Here is a 21543-nt window from a genome sequence, read left to right on the forward strand (position 1 = left end):
GATGATACGTGATGCCATCAATGAACCTCATAATCCTCTCCCTATAAGTGGGAACCAACCAAACTGTGTGACGAGCCAACTCAGAAAACCTCATATCGTACTGGGTCACAGACATGCCATCATGTCGAAGTTGCCCAAACTGTCTGCGCAGATCCTCCCTACAAGACTGTGGAATGAACTTCTCCAAAAAGAGAATAGAGAACTCCTGCCATGTAAGTGGTACTGCATCGACCGGCCTGCACCTCTCATAAGCCTCCCACAATCTGAAGGCAGCCCGAGAAAACTAAAAGGTAGTGAACGAGACCCCACTGGTCTCCAGAATACCTGCTATCTGAAGCATATGCTGAAACTTATCCAGAAAACCCTGAGCATTCTGTGACTCAGCACCGCTAAATAATGGAGGCCGAAGCCTCCCAAATCTCTCAAGTCTCCTCTGCTCATCATCTGCCATAACAGGGACTACAGGGGCCTGAGCAGCTGCAACCGACTGGGCTGGTAGTACCCCCGGTATCTGAAGTCCCTGCACTACCTGCTATGGAGTACGGGCAACAGGGGTATAAGTACCTCCCTGTCACGACCAAATTTAGGATCATGACCGTCACTTAGGAGCAAGTGCTCCCAAGTAAGCCTCATCGATAATTTACAAAAAATCGGACAGAGTTTTCCCTGTTTTAGGACTATCCAAAAATAAACCTGTCTTAGAAATCAACAACACAACCAACCTATATCGACCAAACAAGTTATAATCCTCATTCACGAAATATTTCCAACACAATAATACTAACTTCATCTCCAAATATACGATAAGAAGTCTAATACGAATCACAAGTTTATATCAATAAAAGAATACTTATGACACTCATAAAAATGACTATGGAGCGACTCTAAGAGTTTCAAGAAGGAGACTATAACAAATTAATAACAATCTTTACCCACGCGAATAAATGTGGGGCTCACCAGAAACTGCCAACTCGTGTATTCTGATTAACGAAATCCTTGCTTGTGTCTACTACTATCTCTGTAAAAATAATAGTAGGGACTGAGTCGCTAACTCAGTGAGTAATACTACTTAACCACAACCGTTTTTAATAGGGGATAAGTCAGAAAACACGCTTGTATAATAATCACAAAATGTAATGCCCTTTTTAAAATGGTAATAATAATCAGTCTCATCATGTGCTTCATGTAACAAAATCAATTTAACAATTCAGTAATAAACTCGGTAAATATTGTGTCATATCAAATCTTTATATTTGGGAGGTTTCCAGAAAAGGATCATGTAATCTGTATCACTATGCGGACCCCTTCATAAGAAGAGTCAAATATAATTGCAGGTCCCTACTCGAAGGAAAACTGTAACTGTATGCTAGTTCTACCTTCCCACTAGCGAGGGCTCTAACTGTACTCGGTAATCAGTAAATACAAGGTGCACCAGGTCTAACAAACCCGCCGTTAGCTGCGGGATCCTTCAAAGTCTTCTCCCATTCATACTTTTCTTTGTAAACAGTAAATCTTCACATGGAAGAATTTTCAAAATAGTACAGGGCATTTCAATTTTTATCAAATCATGTAATCCAATTTCGGCAACGGTAATCATATCTCTAGTAATAGTAAAACATATCTAGTAACATGAGAATATTTTAAATAACAGCAAACATCTCAAGTAAACTATTAAGTACCATATCAAGTAAGAGACTTGTTCCACGTGCAATTTCAAACATTCGGTAACACATTTTCTTTTCAAAATAATGTATAAACCATGCAGGTTATGAAAATACAAATTGCGGTAAGATTACTACTCAAGTACTCGTGTCGAAATACCAAACGCGTCGCCTCGAGTGATCTGTACGACTTTCTTCAATTAATCTATAATCACATCAATATCGATCTTGTGTTAATTTCTTTGTTTAAGCTAATTCATAGCTAAATTTAGAACCAAATCCTCAGAGTTTTATGTTATACCATCAATTCGCTGAATTATATTTATCTATGGTATGAGTAATTCAACTAGCCTATAATTTATTAATTTCAACTTACTCGTATATTTATATTTTTTAATTTTCTTTTACCCAAATTATTCCAACTATGTGTATATATCTAAATCATATAGGATCACTATCGGCAATACTTTCTTTCGTACCTAACAAAATTATATACACCTAGAAGATAATCTTAAGCAAGTGAAGTAAGAAAGTTTATCCTTTGAATTAAAAAGAATGCCTTCAACAAATTGCCTTTGTTTCTATGTCTGTTCAAATATTAATTCATACTACTACATACAAAGATATTAAGAATTTGATTTGTTTTAAAAAAATAAATTTTCATTACAAAGTATTCTACAGGCACCCATGATTCTTCCACAAAGTGATATGAGTTAAGGGAAGCATTACTTATTCTTTTCTTGTTTATAATTATATTAGTCAATCTCACTATATAACTCAAATTAATAAATTTATATACTCTCATATTAGTAAAACAAAATATAAGAATATTATATTACCTATTTTCCAAAGTTTGGTTCCAACCTCTTTCTTCTTCTACTTCTTCTTCTTCTTCTTCTTCCATTCTCTGCGTTTTTTTAATGCTTTTGTATAGCAGCAACACTGCTTTCCGTTTTCCCCAATTCCTTTTTCTTTCTTTTGGTTCACGTGGGCTTTTGTCCTTCTTTTAAATTGATTAGGTTTTCCCTTTTTTTTTTGTTATATTAAAAGACCAACATACCCTAACTTAAATATGGGTCATTACATCCAACCCACCTTATGAAATTCGGTCTCCGAATTTAACTCAAGTATGTACCTGTAGACCAAAATAAATGAGGATACTTGACTCGTATATCATCTTCCACTTTTCAAGTAGCTTCTTCAATGATATGATTTCTCCACAAGACTTCAACCATCACAATTTCTTTTGACTGTAACTTCCTCACTTGTCTATCGACAATAGCCATCGACTCCTCCTCGTAAGCCATCTGAATTCAGCTATCTGAATACAGGACTGGAAGCTATTATTGTAAGCAAATTCAGCTAAAGGTAGATAAGCATACCAATTACCTCCAAACTCAAGAATACAATCTATCAACATATCCTCTAAGATCTGTATCATAACCCATAGTTTATTTTTGTTTTTGCATAAGCTATAATATTTATCTTTCCCGAACAATATAAAACAGTACAATTATATCTCCAGTAGTTCCCTCCATCAGCATTGCTAAATATTTATATCTTTATTGGTTTTAAATGTACTTCAGGCTCGTGTGCAAGGTATAAATCTCATAAGTTTCTTCGTATAAATAGTGACTCTAAATCTTAAAAGGAAATACCACTATGACCATCTCCAAATCATGAATGGCATAATACGACTTGAACTTCTTCAATTTTCTTAGAGCATAGGCTATCACGAGACTATTTTGTATGAGAAAATGTCCTAATCATACCCTCGAAGTATCATATAATATCATGAATCCTCTAGAGCCTATTGAAATAAGGCTAACATTAGTGTAATTTTCAAACATGCTTTCTCGTTGTACATTTCTCCATCCACTGAAATTTAGTAATTTTCTATGTTAACTTGGTGAGTGGTGATGCTATTCTAGAGAAATCCTATGTCACGACCCAAACCGAGGGGCTGTGACGAGTGCCCGAGTGCTACCTATTGAACACCCCTAAGTATATGTCTAAGATATAAACATGAAATAAGTGTAGGTCATGCCTAACGTCTGAAAATAAACTACTGATTCATATGAACAACATACGTGGAAAAATATTCCCCAAAGACATATATATATATATATATATATATATATATATATATATGGGGTAGGGAGAGCCGACAAGACCACATACTATTCAACTATACATGACTGTCTACAGACCTCTAACAGAGTGTACAACTGTATAGAGGATGGGACTGGTCCCCGGCATACCCATATGTATACAAAAGTATCGTACCAAAACTCAATAGCAGCTCCGGATCAAATGGAGCACACCAACTCTCGCTGAGCAAGGATCCTAAGATGGGGGACCGTCAGCATGTCTACCTGCACCTGCGGCATGAAACATAGGCCCTCAAGCAATAGGGGCGTCAGTATAAATAATGTACCGAGTATGTAAGGCATAAAAATTAGTATATAACAGACATGAAAGAAACATGGAGTAAATGACTTAACCTATAAGTCTGAATAGATCTGTGAATCATGAAACATTTATAATGTCATGCATATGTGTATAAATGTCATATCATGCATAGGTATATGCGTACATAACATCATCAAGCCTCTGAGGGCATCCCATTATTTCATCTCATCCTCTGTGGGCACCATACTTAGCTGACACTGAAGCTCCTCAACCTTTTTGGCCTGTACCTCGGCCTTTTCCTTTGCCGTTCAAAGTTGGGTCTTGGCCGAAGTCAGCTGCACCCGAGAACTCTCTTATTCCGAGGCCAGACGGTCCATCCTGCCTCTCCATTCGTCGGTCTCGGCCTTGACAGCATCCATCTCAGCTCGAAGTTAGGCGATTTGGTCGATTTTTTGTTGGACCTGCGGATTCCGACCATTAGTCACCGATCCTAGCTCGTCATCGCAAACCTCAAATATTTTTACCTGCTCGACCATATAGGTATGCTCCTTCCAAGCCACCTCCAACTCAGCTCGGAGGCTCTTAGCCTCCCCTTCACACTGCTCGCTAAAAAGTTTGTAAGTATTTCTATTCTTGGTAAGCCCTCGGACCTCGGCCTCAAGCTGGTTCAGCTCGTCCCGATATCGAAGAAAGGTCTCATGATGAAGCACCAAGGCCTGCAGACACAAAGAAAAATGTTAGGATTATCTACAAATTAGTCTAAGTATGAATTGAAGTCATCAAGAGGTATTTGAAATTACCCGGTTTAGCGTATGTTATGCTTCATTGAAGAGGCAGGGCACGTCCACCTCGATCATCTTATCTTGGTCTTCCTCGGTCACCAAATACCTTTACGGGGGCACCCTTACGGGGGCAGAAAGGACTAGGGCGTCCTCCGAAACGGAGATGACGATCGACCGCTTCCAGTCGGGATCCACACTCGGAGCTAGGAACCGGTTGACCAATTTCGGGCTTGAAGAGGGCCTCCTTGTTCCCGAAGACGGACTCATCTTCGGCATCTCCAAGTCACCCAACCCGATGACATCCTCCGTGGCGGTAGATTCCACCCCATCAAAAAAGCCGTGGAAGGGGTCGTCCGCTCCATGGGCCCCCTCATTGGGACGTTCTTTCACCATCTGAGCCTCGTTGTACATGGATTCAGTGAATGAAGGAGACTCGGTGATGTCTATCATACCAAGTGCCTCCTTCGGGGCATCGTCCACATCCCGAGAAGCTTCGGCTACGGCCTCCTCATTGGCCTCCCTAACTTGAGGTAGATTGGCCTCGCCTCTCTACGGTTCAGAGGCCCCTTGCCCTTCGAGTCGCGATGACACGTTGACCATCAGATCGAAGGCTTCTCCTTCTCCTTTTCCTTCGGATCCGTCCCTCATCCGATAGAGTGAATCCGGAGACGATGCTCGAGCATTGGTGGTTTCTTTCGATCTAAGCACCAACCTTCTCCTTGGCTTTTATTTCTACAAGCTCGGAGAACCCGAAGCCCTTTTTCTTTTCTTCTCTTCACCATGTCTCGGAGAAGGGGATTCGGTGGGGAAATCGTCTCTACTGGATGGGGGCTTCATTTTGACATCCTTGGATAAATGTGCAAAAGAAATAAAACAAATGAGGACTTAATGATGCAAAAGGGAAACCAAATATTACTCATGAAAGAGATCTCACCGTGCGAACGGGCCTCCCATTGGACCTTTGAAAGCTCGCGCCACGAACGCTTGGAATAAGTCCTTTGTAATACAATGCCCTCGACCCACTCCTTGAGTCGAGGAAATGCATTCGGGATCCGAGCAACAGCTGCACCACCGCATAACACCGATAAGAAGAAAGGAAAAAAGCGATAAATTAAATCTTGGAAGCAAAATTATACTTATGTGACATGTTCCACTTCTCAGGGAACGATATGTGCTCGGCCAGGATCAAGTCCGAGGTCCTCACTTGGATGAAACGGCCCAGCCAACCTCGATCCCGATCTTCATCGATACTCGAGAACGGGACTTTACTGGCTTGACGGGCGAGCTTGATCAGTCCCCCCGGTAGAGTCGGGGACTGTATAAACGCATGAGATGGTCGATAGTGAAAAAGCACCCTTCGATCTTGCTTACAAAGAAACAGAGGAGGATTACGATCCTCTAAAAAGAAGGGTGAATTTGACCAAGGGTTACCTCGTATATTTTGCAAAAGTTGATAATAACCGGGTCTAAGGGGCCCAGCGTGAAGGGATAAGTGTAAAACTTAAAAATCCCTCGACGTGGGTGGTGATGGATTCGTCAGGTTCGGGAATCACCACATGTTTGTCAACCCAGTTGCAATCCTTTTTGACTTCGGAGAGAATATCCTCGGTGATCGAGCAGATGTACCTCGAGACCTCCTCGCAACGACCTGGTACGGAATAGGGCTTTTCGACCTTAAAATCAACATTAATCGGGCACCCCCCGAGGATGAACATTTTCAGAGAAGGTTCCGGTACCGATTCCTCGACAGCAGTACGCGAGACGACTTCCTCAGTAGCCGACCGCGAGTTAGACGGAGTTTCTTTTTGGGGAACGGATTTTGAAGTTTTCGCCATTTCTTTGAAAGATGGAGAAAAAACGAGAAAAAAGAAGAAGTTAAAAGAGTACACTTGATGGTTTGAGACGAAGACAAATGAAAGTTCTAATAAAAGATCTCAAAATAACCAGAATATAAGTGCTTAGAAGTATTGAAATTTCTTAGAGACGAGGGCAGAAGGCTTCGATGTAAAGTTTGAATGAACAAAGGAAGAGGTATTTATAGTTTTCCAGCGACGGTTCACATCTGGGAGTGGCCGACCGGCAACTGACAAGCATTTAATGCCATTAAGACTAGACCGATGGGACGTTTCAACTATTTTGTCGTTTCTGTCACGGTATATCAAAGTGAGAATCGGGAGCTCATATCGTTTCTCGTCACCTACTCTCCGAAAAATGAGGGGACTATCTATATACAGGTAGAACCGGTCTCATAGTACATCCCGATCTCCGACATTATAAGCCAAGCTCGAGATATGGTAATAGGGGAGCTTAGATCGAGGTAGAAATCTCATCAGTTTGGAGTCCATACCATAACGCCCGCCCTCGAGGATGTCGGGGCCGTGATTCAGGATCGGTCCCTAGCCTCGATTAACTTCGAAGAACGTTGTCAGGTAGTCAAGCTCGGCCAACAGAAGGCCGTGATATGCGTGACCGACCAAATATCACGGCGGCAATCTCGGCACGTATCAATAAGAGATCGACAATCAGTTAATTAAAGGATTTTTTTACTGTTATAGAGTTGTAACTAATATAGGACTCCCCTACTATATAAAGGGGGTCTGATTACTTGTAAAATACACTGCAACACACATTCCAAAATAATACATTATTATTACTCTAAAAGTTCTTATTCTTCTGTACCGATTGAAGCACATTCGGCTCGAGAGTGGTCAACCTTCCAAGAGAGAAATTGTCCAATTCGTGTGGTTTGCATTTACTTTATCGTTATTTATTTCAATTGCAATCTAATTTATCATTTTGTATCGAGTTAATCCACGTATCCTTAAAACCACTTACAAATTCAATTGTTATCCGATTTTGAGAGTAAACACATACTAACCTTAAATACTACATAAAGTATGACCTTCGCAACTCTCTCCCGGTCAACAATTGACCATTTTGCTTCTAAATGAATAATCTCTAAAGGAATAGAATCAAACACTTACATGGCTGGTCACCATGACGAAACAGACGAAATGCAAGCATAATCCAGAATATCCTCTTCACCTTCAAGCGCTATCGGAGAAAAAAGACAAATGATTGCAGAAGAATTTCAAGAGAAGCAAAGGGCAGAATGACGGTCCACTTAAGGAAATGGTGAAGCAGAAACTCACCAAAACAAAGACGTTCATATACAAATGAGAGAAGTTCATGTTTATTAGAGTAGGATTGACATTGTTTTTTTACAGTAACCTATATCAATGTTCGAACACTTTTTGTACAATTTATATTGCTTAATGCGCAACAGTAAACGTGTGATTTTGTTAAATAATATTTACATTACTTCTAACAAACTATATCTTGTATCTAATTTTCTTCATGACAGAAAATTAGATTAATAGCAAACTGCAATTGAAACATATGCAAACAAATCATAGACCTTTCAAATGTATTTTTTTAACACAAGCATAAATAACACACATATTATTCAACAATATTGTCCGTAAAAATAAGTAAGGTACCTTTTGGATGATTCAGCAAACGGGTGCAGCAAATCGCAATGGAGACCAAGCAACCCCTTATTGTAGAAAATTTAAATTATAAAAGGGGGAAAAAAAGAACCGCTGTAGAGAGGGCAGACATTGCACAGAGGGAGTACATTGTAAGAAACTTAAACTGAGTGGCCGTTGCTGCTGAAAAATACATACTAAATTTTAATAGCACTAATAGAAAATTCAGATTTTCAAAAGGAAGACTAAGATAAAATTTGCAGTGCTTGTCAAAAGCTTGCACCTCGGTACAGGGGCGGCCCGACGGTGTTTGGAGCCTAAAGCCAAACTTCAATGAGGGGCCCTAAATTTTTCGGTATTAAAAAACTTATTTAGTAAAATTTATCAAGCGCTCCTTTTGGGATTGTATTAAAGTTCCAATTCTTCCATTTTTGGGCATTTTTAATAGGCGAATTCATATTTTCTTGTTGACATATTAAAATTCATAATAAATAAATAAAAAGATGATGCATATACTTACAAACAAAAGATATCAAAAAATAACAAATTCTACGATGCAAAGTAATAAGAAAAGTACGGAACAATTGAACCTGGTTTAACAAAGAGTCATAGATAACTTGGATATTACTTTTGTTGTTTCAATATTTTTGGTGCAATGCCGGGAAATCTTGACAAAAAATGGTTGCAATTGTCTTTTACTATCTTACTTGACAGAATGTTTTATGAGATAGTGGACTTGTAAAGAAAGAGAAAGTAATCAAAGTAATATGGGCCTCATGATAATGATGATAGTGTATAAAGGAGGCAAGAAACATATTGACACCTAAAGTTTAGGGGTGAATCCCAAAAGTAACTATTCGTATTACCAAATTATCTGTTATTTCCTTTTTCATGAAAAATACATTTTTTCTTTGATATACTAGATATTTTTTTAAAAAATTTATCATACGCAGCTATTTAATATTAGAAAATTTTGGACCCCCATAGTTATGGGGCCTCAAGCAGTTGCTTGAGTTGCCTTACCAACGGGCCGCCCCTGCCTGTTATCTCAATCCAGACATTCAAAATCAGACAATTTACTACTATGTATATAGAAAAATCAAGAAGAAACAACCCAAAAGAACAAATGGTTACTTCAAATAAATAAAGTGCATTAACTAAAGCAGTGGCGGACCCACGATTTTATACAAGCGGTTTCAATGAGAGATCGCGATAGTCAATTGTATAAGTGCACCAATAGACACGACTTCCAAATAAAGTCGTATTTTTTTTTAAAAGTTGGGGAAATTTTATATTTTTTTAACTATTTACTTTAAATGTTTAAAATTTATCTATATAAATTAACAAATTTTATTTCTGAATATTTAGCAATTTTAACCAAAAAGTGTTTAACCAACTTTAAAATCGTATTATAACTCTAAGAAATATAACGTACTAAGTTACAAACAAAATACGGCAAACAAGAGTTTTAAATTTAAACTAAACTAGTTAATCCAAAATAATTAAAGAAAAAGATATTGTACGCCAAACTAAAATTTTGAGTATAACACAAATTAACAATTTCAATATAAATTAAATTAAACTAAAATATTACAAATAATTTCAATAAAGCAATCTCATTCGTTTAGCAATACTTATGACAAAGAGAACCAAAATTCACTTTGTAGAAAGCTTTAAATATTTTTGAACTAAAATGAAGTTTATAAAGAAGTAGAAAAATAAGAACAAGAAAAGGAATAACAAGGCAACAATACGCAAAATAATATACTCCTACGATTATAACAGAAGTGATGAAGTGGAAAATGAATTCAAATGTGTGATCAAAATTCACGTTTAGCGAAAAGGAGCAAAGCTAAAAAGAATTGAAGCTTCAATTCAGTGCTTCAGCGGAGATTCGAACTAGCAACCCTTGACTTGTTTTGAACCCCTTCATACAAGGTGGGTACGCCCCTGAACTAAAGAAAGATTGCAGGAAAAACTCACAAACACAAAGAACTCACATTTTTGGAAGATGAGCACCATATGAAGATGCTGATAAAAAGAAAAATTGCAGATGAAATGGAGAGAGAGAAGGGAGAAAAGACAGAGAAACAGAAAAAGAAAGAAATAGTAGGCTGAAGAAAAGAAAACGGGCATAGCATCGTAATCTCTGTATTTCTCCATGCCAAATGTCTGACCCCAATTAATAGGTGTCAAAAGAGGAAAGCTCAAAGGACCCAAATTTTCCATGTACTCATTAAATGAAGTGGGTGTTAGAACATACGCAGCGGAAGCAAGCATACAATTCAGGCATCACATACATGTAAACTAGACAATGATATAATTGTGAAATTAAAAGCGCTAACCTCTTGAAAACATTGCACAGGTCCTCCACAGAGCAAGAATCCAGATGTAATGTACTAGAATTGAAAGAAGAGATTTAAGGAAAAATCAACACTTTTATTCTACCACCAACTCAATTAGTACTAAGAATTACAAACGAACAATAATGGAGCTTGAGTCACACGCCAATGGTGAAATCCTGTAAGAAGAAGAGAAACGAGGTGAGGAAGATGATCGGAATGAAGGAGAGAGAATCGAGGAGGAAGGAAATGAGGGAATACCAGATTCATAACTGCCAGTCCTCCCTTTGAGTTGGGTATTTAACGGCCCAGCTGATTATAACAACTCACTATAACGACCCAACTACCCAACTCATCTGGGCCCTTTATTTGTTAAAGCTACTTCTAATCTGAACCGTCTAAACTAATCTGAGTAATATCATCTCCTGCTGCCACGTCACCTTCTTATTAATACCATCCATTCTTATCTCAATTTAGTCAATACGCTTCAAATCCCCAATTTAGCAATAGGGTTTCTAATTCCAGCCGAGTTCTGACATAACACAAGGGTTGTAGTCTTCTGTTATACTCCTAGTAAGACCTTTGACGAAATTATTTTGAGTGGGCAAAAATAATACAATTCTTAAAGTGAGTTATTGGGTGAAAAACGTCTTCCTTATGTAGACCCATTTTTCAGCCAAAAAAGGGCTCCAAAAATATATAGAATTCTACTTGTACAAATAGAATCCTACTCTAACTTATACATATACATTCTACCACCAACTCAATTAATACTAAGAATTACAAACGAACAATAATGGAGCTTGAGTCACACGTCAATGGTGGAATCCTGTAAGAAGAAGAGAAACGAGGTGAGGAAGATGATCAGAAAGAAGGAGAGAGAATCGAGGAGGAAGAAAATGAGGGAATACCAGATTCATAACTGTCAGTCCTCCCTTTCAATTGCGTATTTAACGGCCCAGCTGATTATAACAACCCACTATAATGACCCAACTACCCAACTCATCTGGGCCCTTTATTTGTTAAAGCTACTTCTAATCTGAACCGTCTAAACTAATCTGAGTAATATTATCTCCTACTGCCACGTCACCTTCTTATTAATACCATCCGTTCCTATCTTAGCTTAGTCAATACGCTTCAAATCCCCAATTAGCAATAGGGTTTCTAATTCCAACTGAGTTCCGACATAACACGAGGGCTGTTGTCTTCTGCTATGCTCCTAGTAAGACCTTAGACGAAATTATTTTGAGTGGGCAAATAAATACAATTCTTAAATTGAGTTATTGGGTGAAAAACGTCTTCCTTATGTGGTGACGAGGCTTTTTAGTAAAAAGATGCTCACTAAAAAAAATCTGTATCGAAATCTAGCAATAGAACTATACTACAGTATAACAGGATAAAGTACACAAAACAAATGTATAAAACAATAACAGAGTACTAGAAGAGATCACAATTCAACAGTTTCCAATATCTCAACCAGTCTTTTCCTTAGAGTGAAACCAATAAACCACAATAGTCACCCCATAACGTGAGGAATATACTCTGATATTAAGCCAATTGCATGGCAACACCCTTCGTGTATTTATCTCATCCTCACCTAATATGCATACAACAGTACCAACCGGATGGCAGAAATACCGATAACAGTAATGACAAAGTAAGAGATATGCAAGTAGCAATAATGAACGAGAATTTACATAAGGGCATCAGTAACAGACTAGACGGAAAGCATAGAGGTGATGACAACAATCAGGAAAAGGAATGTAACTTCAACTAACTAGCATGGTGGAGGAATAAATACAAATATAATGAATAAGAGAGGAACAGATGAACTTTATGCGTTAATAAGTAGAAGCATGAATGACTAACACGGTAGAAGGCATGTACTAAGTGAAACCAAAATAGATACGACAAAGATATAATTATGACAGCAGGAAGTAGGCATGGTATTTGCAAGTTTAGCAAGTAGAAGGCATGAGTGACACAATAACAAATAAGGTAGAGAACAAGAACATGGCATTAACGACAAGTCACAGAAGAACCATAAATACAACAATAACAGCTCAATGTAACGACATGAATGTGTCACGACCCGAAATTTCCACCGTCGGGACCGTGATGACGCCTAACATTTCACTTGCTAGGCAAACTAACGTTAGAGAATCATTAAACCAAATCCTTATTTCTATTCAGTAAATAACAATAATTAGCTAAGATGGAATATAATAAGTGCGGAATAATATAAAAACTGTATTAATTACTACCACTCAGATCTGGAGTCACAATTCACAAGCATTCTAGAATTTACTACAAGTAATAGTCTGAAAGAAATACAATTATTTAGATGAAAGAAACAGTAAAACAGAAAAGATAGACGGGAACTTCAAGGTCTGTAAACGCCGACAGATCTACCTTGAGTCTTCGGATAGCGGGTCCAACAGCTAAAATCTCGATCAACCCGAGCCGGTACCAGAATCTGCACAGAAAGTGCAGAGTGCAGTATCAGTATAACCGACCCCATGTACTGGTAAGTGTCGAGCCTAACCTCGACGTAGTAGTGACAAGTCTAAGGCAAGATACCTACAAATCAACGTGTGCAATTTAACAGTGTATATACAAATAACAGTGATGAAGAGCTAGACAGGAAATATCGGGAGGGGGAAACATGCTGGGGGAGATACAAGATAAAGAACTACAACATAATGATAACTAGAACAACCAATATTCTATGAATCAACAGGAACACAATACAGTAAAGGAAAAATGCATGGCATCACCTTTCGTGCTTATACTCTCAATCTCACCATAAAATCAATAGAAACGGTACAACATCACCCTTCATGTATTAACTCTCATATCATGGCACGACATCACCCTTCGTGCTTTTACACTCATAAATCATGGTACGACATCACCCTTCGTGCATTAACACTCACAATATGGCACGACATCACCCTTCGTGCATTAACACTCATAATATGACACGAAATCACCCTTCGTGCATTAACACTCACAATATGGCACGCCATCACTCTTCGTGCATTAACACTCCCCCTTACCATAATGCAATACATAAATAACAACAGGGAGATAGAATGACAAGTACAAGTCGTACTTCAATATTTGGTTCCACAATATCATCTCAACTTTTAAATAAATACTCAATTATCACCAGAGAATACGTAAACATGATAAGAACGATCAATTTAACAATACTAGTCTAAACACGTAATAATTAGGCATAGGAAAGAGACAATATAAGAAAAACGGGAGAAAAATAGGAAAACAGGTAAATTGGCGGCGCATAAGTACTCTTCACCTCACATATACGCTGCTCACATGAATTCTACATAGCAATTAATGTGAGGTTCCTAATTCCCTTAAGTCAGGGTTAGAGACAACACTTACCACGCCCCGAAGGCCACTTAATACTCAATCACACCTTTTCCTATAGAATTCACCTCCAAACCACTCGTATCTATTCAAAAACGACTCAATAATATCAAATATTGCTAAAAGGAATTAATTACATTGCATAAATTGAATTTCCCAAATTTTCCTCCAAAAAGTCGAAAAATCGACCCCGGGCCCGCTTGGTCAAAATCCGAGGTTCGGACCAAAATCCATTTACACATTCACCCTGAGCTCGAATACATAATTGGTTTTGGAATCCGACCTCAAATTGAGGTCTAAATCCCCAAATTTCTGAAATCCCTAGTTTCTACCCTAACCCCTAATTCTACCATGAAAACTCTAGATTTTAAGTTGATAATTCATAAAATGTAATGGGTAATTGAAAAAAATGGTTTAGAATCACTTACCAATATTTTGGGGGAAGAAAACAACTCTTGAAAATCGCCTCCAGTCTGTTTGGTTTATGAGAAAATGAAATAAATGGTCGATTCCCGTTTTGATTATGTATTAAGTGCTGGGCGACAATGTTCATCGCGTTCGCGAGAGCACTGTCGCGTTCGCGATGAGTATAGGCTTCCAAGCCATCGCGTTCGCGTAGGCTACCCCTCCTGGCCTTCGCGTTCACGAGACATTGCTCGCGTTCGCGATGAAGGAAAGACTGACCCCCCCACCCCCTACCCCAAGATCCTAACACTACGCGTTCGCGATGAGCTTGTCGCGTCCGCGAAGGGTAACACCCCCATCGCTTCGCGTTCGCGAAGAAGAAAATTCTGGCCTCATTAGTTTACTCTTCGCGTTCGCGAGAGTACCTTCACGAACGAGAAGAAGGACATGCCAGAACACCAGAAATTGCAGAAAACCAGATTTTCCAAAGTCCAAACATCGTGTGGCCTATCCGGAACTCACCCGAGCCCTCGGGGCTCCAAACCAAACATGCACACAAATCTAAAAATATCATACGAACTTGCTAGCGCGATCAAATCGCCAAAATAACCCCTAGAACTACGAATATAGAACCAATCAAATGAAATTCTCAAGAACACTTTAAAATTTCTATCTTCTCAACTGGACGTCCGAATCACGTCAAATCAACTCCGTTTCTCACCAAATTTAACAGACAAGTCTTAAATATTATAATGAACCTGTACCGGGCTTCGGAACTAAATAATTTTCAATCAATTATTAGAAACAAATAATTTTCAAACTTTTAATTTTTCATCAAAAAATCATAACTTGAGCTAGGGACCTCCGAATTCGATTTCGGGCATACACCCAAGTCCCATAATTCGATATGGACCCACCGAGACCATCAAAATACGGATCCGGTCCTGGTTACCAAAATGTTGACTGAAGTCAACTAAAATTAACTTTTAAGGCAAAAAAATTTATTTTCATGAGTTTTCAACATAAAAGTTTTCCGGAAACACGTCCGGACTGTGCACCCAAATCGGGGAGGGTATAAAATGAGAATTTTAAGGATTACGAGCGTAGAATCGAGTTCTAAAATATAAGATGACCTTTTGGGTCATCACAGAACGTATACACAAAGGAAAGATATCACAATATAATGCATATCCCTCGTCCTCACCTGCACGGAAACACCCATCGTGCCATGAACTCATGATAATTTAAAGCATAATAATATAAATAAAATGGCACGGCATCACTCTTCATGCTTTACACTCACATAACATGGCACGACATCACCCTTCGTGCTTTTACTCACAAATGATATGGCACGGCATCACCCTTCATGCTTTTACTCTCAATAAAATGGCACGGCATCACCCTTCGTGCTTTTACTCTCAATAATATGGCACGGCATCACCGTTCGTGATTTACACTCTCCCTCACATGATAATGTATAAACAAAGGCACGACATCACCCTTCGTGCTTTACACTCTTCCTTACCAAGCATATGTATATCAATGACAAACAAGGCATGAAGCATAAATAACGTCAAGGAGAGTATTTAAACGAATATTCCAAATGAATCCCAATCACAACTTTCCAAACCAACAATAGTTCTATAAACCAGCAAGAACCTTATTATTCAAGTATTCCAACAAATCTCACAAATGATCTACAACACAAGTATATAATATAATATCTCAAGAATATCGGCCGTAACAATGTATTAATGATTATGCATATTAATGACCAAATTAAACACACCAATATATTCTCGGAATTACATCAAATTTGATCAAGTTATAATAAGCTAAGTCTTAGTTTCTAACATTTAATACTATGTTCTTAGTATCTAGGAGTCAATTAAGGCATGCGGCAAGAAGGTCACATGATTCTACAAGACACAATTTATAACATAATTTACCCCCGAGAATGATTAACCCTGGAACATGCATATATGCTCGTCACCTCATATATGTATCACCCCCGCATGTAGCAAATAATGTCAAATAGTAGGAAAATTTTTCTCAACAAAGTTAGGCAAGACGCTTACCTCAATTCGGCTAACTCAATACTCAATTTAGCTTTTTCCTTTACAAATTCACTCTGCTCGGCTCAATCTAGCCAAAGACGACTTAAATACATCACACAATGCAAGGAAAAATAATTTCAATTAATAAAGTTATGATTTTTATACAATTTCTAAAAAGTCAATAAAAGTCAACCCCCAGGTCCGTCCGGTCAAAACCGGGGTCCAAGGGTAGGTCTTGACTATCCATAGCCTCACGAGTCCAAATACGTATTTTGTTTCCAAATCCGAGTCCTATTCGACTCTCAAATCCCAAATTTTTATTTTTTAAAGTTTTGACAAAATCCCCAAATTGTTCCCTAGATTCTCATGAATTGATACTAAATCTTATGTAAAATCATGAAATGTAGTTGAGAATTGATTAGAGATACTTACCCAATGATTTGGTATGAGAATCCCTTCACAAAATCTCCTCTCATCGAAGCTAGGGTTCAAAATTTAACAAAATGAAGCTAAGTCTCAAAATTCTCAGCTATATGCAGGCTGCAGATGTCGCATTTGCGACATGGGGTTCGCAAATGCGAACCCCGCAAATGCGAACAACTAATCGCAAAAGCGAAGTTTGAAATTCTCTGCTGCCTTCGCAAATGCGAACACTGGTCCTTCGCAAAAGCAACCAGTTGGTCGCAAAAAACGAACTAAGCCCGCCTAGGCCTTTATCGTAAATGCGATACTGAATCCGCAAATGCGAACTCAACAGGCTTCGCAAAAGCAAAAAATTCTTGGCAAATGCGAGTCCTTTTCCCAGCAGTTCATCTCGCAAATGGAGGCTGCTTGGAAATTGTGAAAGTCGCATTTGCGACAAAAATATCGCAAATGCGATGACACTAGTACCAACACAAAAAATCATGAAACATTATTATGGATCCAATCCGAAACTCACCCAAGCCCCTGAGGCTCCAAACCAACTATGCACCCAGATCCAGAAATACAACAAGAACTCGCTCACGTGATCAAATCATCAAAATAACCTTTATAAGCATGAATCGGACGCCAAAACGCATGAAGATCAAAGTAAGCTTCAAGAACTTCTATAATCGCAACCGAGCATCCGAAACCTATCAAATCACGTCCGATTGACTTCAAATTTTGCACATAAGTCACGTTTTACATTACAGACCTACTCCAACTTTTGGAATCGGAATCCGACCCCGTTATCGAAAAGTCCACTCCCGGTCAAACTTCCCAAAAATTTAACTTTCGCCATTTCAAGACAAATTCGACTACTGACCTCCAAATTATAATCCGGACACGCTCCTAAGTCCAAAATTACTCAAAGGAGCTAACAGAACTAACGAAACTCCATTCCGAGATCCGATGCTAAAAGGTCAAACTTGGTCAACTCTTCCAACTTAGAGATTAAATCTAGAAGTTCATTCTTCCAAATCGATTCCGGATAACTTGGAAACCAACACCGACGATTTACGCAAATCATAATACATCGTGCGGAGATACTCGAGCCCTCAAACTAGCGAGAAAAAGTGCAAATTCTCAAAACGACCAGTCAGGTCGTTACAGTTTTGAACATAGTTTATTAATTATGAGAATTGACAATTTAATCTTCTATGCATGAGTTAAGACTCCATACACTAAATTGTCTACCACATAATTAAAGAACACACATGTAACAAATGATCTATTTAAAATAGTACTTTATTGAATTGAATAAATCAAATAAACAATTATTCCATAAAGAATAAAACACAATACTATATCTAAACCGCATGATTAATAGTATATCCTAATTGTGGGCCCGAGCCAATCAAAAGTACAATTCAAGTAACATATTGTATAACTTATATGGCTTTGTTTGTACACCCGTGGACACTTATATATATATATATATATATATATATATATATAAGTAAAGTAATTTATATTCTTCGACCGCATTTTTGCGTGAAAATAAACAACCGACTCAATTGGTTTTCCTTAAAAAAAAATGAAATTAGAGACCGTCTCGGTCGATTTTTTAAAAGAGTTGGCCGAAAATTTGATCAAAGTCTGTCATTTATTTTGAATATAATTTTTAATTTATTTTAAATAGGAAATCAACTAAGTCGATAGTTTCTTGAAAATTAGTTTTTTTGGGTATACATTACTGATAAATTACCAAAAGTACATGATTTTGAGTGTGTTTTTATTTTATTTCTTATGTTAGTTATGTGCGAGCGTATGATTATTGAAGTGAATTATGCTCATTTCGAAACAGGGTGATCAAAATAGGGCAATCTGTCGCAAAAAGAAGATGGAAACAAAAATGTGGGAGCATACCACGGGGCGTGCGTCACGCAAACCATGGCATGCCAGAGGAGTTGGTCTTCTGCAAAATAGTGAATTAGAGACCTTAGATGAGAGCCCCTGCGCGGAGAAAAAATAGAAAAACTGAGAACGTGCCATTAGGCAGCACGATACGCGAGCCCTGACACGTGACCTAGTTCTCCATTATGAAATTGGATAGTATAATTCTGCCCCATACCAACTCTAACCCTTTTTTCGAAGGGGACACACCATACTTGGAGGCAAAAATACGCTAGGATCAAGGAGGAAGATTCAACTACAAGTTTTTCCTTTCTTCTTCCTATTTTCTACTAATGGTTATGAATTTTAGTATTGTATTTTTATGTACTATTATGAATAGCAAATTTTTCCATCTAGGGTTTTGATTAAACCTTTTGTAGGATAAATTCTTAATATGTTTATCCTTTGGATTTCACTGCTTGTTTAACTACATACTTATTTTAGAGACATTAGATGAGTGCCGCTTCGCGGAGAAAAAAAATAGAAAAAATGGGAATGTACCATTAGGCAGCGCGATGCGCAAGCCCTGAGACGTGACCTAGTTCTCTATTCTGAAATTAGAGAGTATAATTCTGCCCCATACCAATTCTAACCCTTTTTTTGAAGGGGACACACCATACTTGGAGGCAAAAATATGCTAGGATCAAGGAGAAAGATTCAACCACAAGTTTTTCCTTTCTTCTTCCTATTTTCTACTAATGATTATGAATTTTAGTATTGTATTTTTATGTACTATTATGATTAGCTAATTTTTCCATCTAGGGTTTTGATGAAACCTTTTGTAGGATAAATTCTTAATATGTTTATCCTTTGGATTTCACTGCTTGTTTAACTACGTACTTATTTTAGAGACATTAGATGAGTGCCGCTTCGCGGAGAAAAAAAATAGAAAAAATGGGAATGTACCATTAGGCAGCGCGATGCGCAAGCCCTGAGACGTGACCTAGTTCTCCATTCTGAAATTAGAGAGTATAATTCTGCCCCATACCAATTCTAACCCTTTTTTTGAAGGGGATACACCATACTTGGAGGCAAAAATATGCTAGGATCAAGGAGAAAGATTCAACCACAAGTTTTTCCTTTCTTCTTCCTATTTTCTACTAATGATTATGAATTTTAGTATTGTATTTTTATGTACTATTATGAGTAGCTAATTTTTCCATCTAGGGTTTTGATGAAACCTTTTGTAGGATAAATTCTTGATATGTTTTGTTATAATTTATCCTTTGGATTTCACTACTTGTTTAATTACGTACTTATTTTAATTAATTGAAGAGCTCTTAACTAACAGTGCATACTATTATGTGTTGCTTGAGAAAAAAAAGGTATATTTAGGTTGTTATTGAATAACGTCATTCCTAGGTATATGAGAGATCAATACAGTGGGTTTAAAAGTGGGATTAGAGATAGCGAAACTTGGGGATGTTCATAATGAGCTGCAAAAAATTACCAACTAGAGTAGTTCGAGAGTATACGTCTAGTTAACTGTTGTGAATGCTCGAGAGAGGATTGCGGTAACTTGAGCCTTCAAAATTAATAGAGAATAAATCAATGAGATTATATCAAATGTAGCGAGAAGGAATTCAACAATTGGGGAAGTCTTAACGTTAGAACTCTTTAATCTTGAAGTCAACCCATTATTATTTGTTTAATATTTGTTAGTTAATTAGTTAGAAATAAAAATTTTAATCTTTATAATTCAGAAATTGTTCTAGTTTGTCTTCTTCGTGATATTGCACAGTTGTAGTTAAACCTCAGTTCTCTGTGAGATTCGACCCTGGACTCATAAGTCAGGTTATATTTGCAGTGACCGCTTAGTCTTTTTTATAAAGTATAGTAATGTGCTAAAAAACCGATCAATTTGGTCGTTTTTGTCAAAAAATTAAAAAACACAAATATTTGCTAATTTGTACCACGTGATCAATTTTTGGGTCATCTTTTTTATTAGTTGACTACTTCTGTTAGATTTGAGCTGTTTTTTAGTAGTGTGACGAGCCAGAGAAGGGAGCGAGAAAATAATGGAGAGAAGTTACTGTAGTTAGTAAGGCGTAATAGTTGCGTGCAATCAAATTAAAAGACTCATAACTTGTAATTTATAAAAGACTAGCGAGGGTGTGGCTTGGCTGAGCCGAGGCCCAATTGTCATAGCTAAGGCTGTAAAGTTTTTTTTTTTTCCTCTAAATTTTTTTGAAATAATTAATTAAAAAAAAGTTGGTTAGAGCAGTTGAGGCTTAAAGCATCTATACAAAGATCGGGGGATAGTTGATCAAAAATCCACTTGGTGTTTTAGAGCTTTTGAATTTTGTAATGTGAATGCCACTATTTGCATGATTAAAATAGATACTCTCTTCATCTTTTTTACAAAGAAAAAAAAGATTACTTTATCTCGCAATAATTCTCTTGAGGATTGAGTTATAACGTATTAGCGCTTAATACAACATTTTTTTATAACTATTTCAGTATCAAGAAAAATAAAAAGATTTTAAGTTACAATACTGCTAATATTGAATTCATTATTTAATAGCACCTTAGTGAAGAAACTTAAACCGTCCTTATAAAGTTGTGATAAAAAATATCATAGATGGTGATAATTAAAAAGACTTGATCAATTATTAATCTAACTTAACAAGTATAAAATTACA

The 21543-nt window shown here is 37.4% G+C and overlaps 1 long non-coding RNA gene across 1 annotated transcript; it reads right to left on the bottom strand.

The window, feature by feature from the left end:
- Positions 1–3862: 3862 nt before the first annotated feature.
- Positions 3863–10896, bottom strand: LOC104087981 (uncharacterized). The gene is made up of 4 exons (XR_684432.4): positions 10689–10896; positions 4874–5918; positions 4598–4789; positions 3863–4534 (listed from the first exon to the last, which is right to left on the bottom strand). It is a non-coding gene; the product is annotated as an uncharacterized lncRNA (long non-coding RNA).
- Positions 10897–21543: the final 10647 nt, after the last annotated feature.

This window comes from Nicotiana tomentosiformis, chromosome 4 (genome assembly GCF_000390325.3).
Source record: "Nicotiana tomentosiformis chromosome 4, ASM39032v3, whole genome shotgun sequence".
NCBI classification, from domain to species: domain Eukaryota; kingdom Viridiplantae; phylum Streptophyta; class Magnoliopsida; order Solanales; family Solanaceae; genus Nicotiana; species Nicotiana tomentosiformis.